Genomic DNA, 3,477 nt, shown 5'->3' with positions numbered 1-3,477 from the left:
ACACACACACACACACACACACACACACACACACACACACACACACACTCTCTCTCTTGTTGTAAAAGTACTTTGAGTGGTTGGAAGACTAGAAACACACTATATAAATGCAGTCCATTTACCATTTCACATCTTTATACATACACCTCTTACAACCTTTTAATTAATAACTTTTATCCTTGTTCTGTTCCTGTTTGTTTTGTCCTATCTTTCCTTCACAGCATCATAGCCTGCCACTAATAAAATACATGCATACAAAGTATGTGCATGGTTCTGACAGTAGGCAGCGATATTTGACAACTTAGATTGAGCTCAGTCAAACTTCTTTATTTAACGTTAAAGATATAGGGAACAAGCCCAAATAAGCAACTACACTCTAGAAACAAGTTCAAAAAACAATATTTTTAAGCAACTTTACAGAAAAATCTGGTGTGATCAGTTCCTGTAGGTAGGGAGGTGCATGTCTGTTGGGACAGGGAGCCAGTGCAATGAAAACAGAATTGAGGTTATGTTTTTGTGTTTTTGCACCCTAACCAGGATCCTGGCAGTGCTGTTCTGAATGTACTGGAGCTTCTGGATGCTCCTGCCAGGGATCCCTGTGAAGAGTGCATTGCAGTAGTCCAGTCTTGAGGAGATAAAGGCATGGACAAGTTTCAACATGGACAACAAATGCATGGCAAGTTTCTCTGCATTTGACAAGGTTAGAGAGAAGTGGAGTTTAACTGAGGAGGAAAGTGGGATGTCCAAGCTGTCAAAGGTGAGATGAGGTATGGGGGATGAATCTGTTGTGGAGTGCTAGTGAGGAGATCTTCCGTTTTGTTACTGTTTAACTGGAGGAAATTTGTGTTCATCCAGGCCTTCATCTCCTTAAGACGGGTGCTGAGGCATGACATGGCTGCAGAGGGGCTTAGGGCAGTTTTGATGTACAGCTGGATATCTTCAGCATAGCAATGAAAAGTCATCCCATGTCTGCTGATGACACATCCAACGGGGAGCATGTAGAGAGTAAACGGGATGGAGCTGAGAACTGATCCTTGAGGAATGTCAGCGGTGACAGGGAGCAACCTAGACCTTCATCCTCCGAGTGAGACATACTCAGTCCTACCTTTCTGGTGGGACTGAAACCACTTAAGTGCAGAGTGTGACAGTTCAATGGCTGTGTGGAGGCACTCTAAGATGAGAGTGTGATCCCCAGTGTCAAATGCAGTGCTTAAATGAAGAAGGGGACCCTTTATCAGCTACCATCAGAAGGTCATTCACAACCCTGAGCAGAGCTGTTTCAGTGCTGTGTGCTGAACAAAAACCTGACTGAAATTTTTCAAATAGGTTGTTGTGTTTAAGGTGGTCATGAAGCTCAGAAGCAACCACCTTCTCTAACACAATGGAGAGGAAAGGGAGGTTGGAGATATGTCTGTAGCTGGCAAGAATTTCTGGGTCCAGGGAGGCCTCTTGAGGAGGGGGTGGATGACTGCAACCTTGAGGGTAGACTGAACACTCTCAGTTTGAAGGAAGACGTTGACAGTTTGGGTGATCATGGGGATGGGGATGTATGATTTGAGCAGAGCTGTGGGAATGGGGTCCAGGACACAAGTTAAGTCTTTCCTGAGAATTTCCTAAATGTGGCTCTGCCTGACTCCAGTAAAAAGGAGTAGAGATGGTGAGCTCCCAGACAGAGGGTATATGACATGAGGAGGCATAGAGGAAGAGCTGGACATCAGAGAGCAGATGTTGACCTTGGCTCTGACAAAGTCAATTAAGCTGTTACATCGCTCTTATGTAGCCTCAGTTGGGGAAGATGATTGTGGCTTCAGGAGATGATTTAGTTTATGGACAGCGAGCCCATCTTTTCCAGTTCCAAAAAAGCATTTGACACTTAGGTGGGGGTGACAGGAATGTCAAATCCATTGAGACCACCTTGTGGTTGGACACACCCAGATCATAGACCTGTAGGTTATTGATGGGGGCAGAGTCAGTGATGACCAGCTCAAGTGTGTGCCCCCTGGTGTGAGTAGGGACATCAACATGCTGCTTCAGGCCAAGACACTCGATCAGACTCAGGAACTCCACTGCAAAATAACAGGAGATGTTGTCGACATGTATATTCATATCACCAACAATGACAGTTCTGGTTGACATGGAACAGAGTGAGGAGCCTGACAGGGCGTTATGGCACACCCAAGCCAGCAGGCTGAAGGAAGAGACAGCCACTGTCCTCTGGAGAAAAGGGATCCCAGTAGAGCAGGTAGGAAGCACTTGACATTGAATAATCCAAAGTCCATAAATCCCAGTAGAGAAGATGGCAGTAACTTTAGTTAATCCAAAATCCACCAGTTTGATAGAACGTATTCCAACTCAGGGAGCAATCAAAACATGCAGACAGAAAATGGAAAAACATAAAAAGCTTGAGCAAAATGCAGGAAGGCCACAATAATCACACAAGCAGTGAACTTAACAGTCAATTGTCTATTGGCGCATACAGTGGCAGCCAGTATGCACCAGCATTCTCTCATAATGCAGAGTTGCCTCTCTTCCACCGCAACACAAGCACCAAAACAAATCTTATACTTTTGGTTGCCATGGTGATATTCTTGCATCTTTGACCAAAGTATTTGTCCTCTATATTGTAAGAATCTTATGACTGAGGGTGGATATATGTGGTGGATCAAGACATTGTTGATGAGTCATTCATAGAGAAATTGAATATGGTGCACATGCACCAGAGGAGAGTAACATGGGCTCTTTTAGCAGGGTGCAAAAGCAAGCACAACAAGGTGTAGACAGAACTGATTTGGCTCACCAGTGTCTTCTCATTCACTTGGTGCCTTTTAATTGAGAGATTTAATGCTCAGGTGAATAGATTTTTTGCAGCCTGATACTGATTCTCTGCAGGGCTCAATGTTGTGCTGTAACTAGCACTGTCTTGTAAAGGGCAAGAAAACTGAAAGATGGAAGAAGCTGGATCAGAGGCAGAGCTCGCAGTAATTGTGTTTCTAGTGAATAACAAAACTTTATATCTGTCTAAGATAACAGTCAATGCAGATGGCCAAAGCAATGAAGAAATCCTGGTCAACTTGAGAAGTAAACCATTACTAACAGTGTCAGTTAAACCACGTTGAAAGGCAATGAGGAGAGATTCCTCCTTCCAGCCACCCTCTGTCACTGACGCATGAAACACAATTGCATAATCATCCACACAATGAACACCTTGGCACATGGCCCAAATCGCCTTGGTCATCCCTCTCACAGAGACTGGATGATCAGAGACCTTCATCACCTCGGCTGTAAACAAGGAGTAATTAACACACAGGAGAGCTGGCTGCTCCCAAACAGGCATGGCCCAGGCAAAGATTTTACATTGACCTCAGACTGATGATGCAGGCTGCACAGGTGGCCAGATGGTGGCCACCCACATTGGCCAGATGGTGGCCTTTCTAGAGTTTTATCTAAAGAAACTGTAATGTAAATACTGTGCTAACC

Source organism: Thunnus maccoyii, chromosome 19, assembly GCF_910596095.1.
Source record: "Thunnus maccoyii chromosome 19, fThuMac1.1, whole genome shotgun sequence".
Lineage (NCBI taxonomy): Eukaryota > Metazoa > Chordata > Actinopteri > Scombriformes > Scombridae > Thunnus > Thunnus maccoyii.
Note: the sequence above shows the minus strand (reverse complement) of the source record.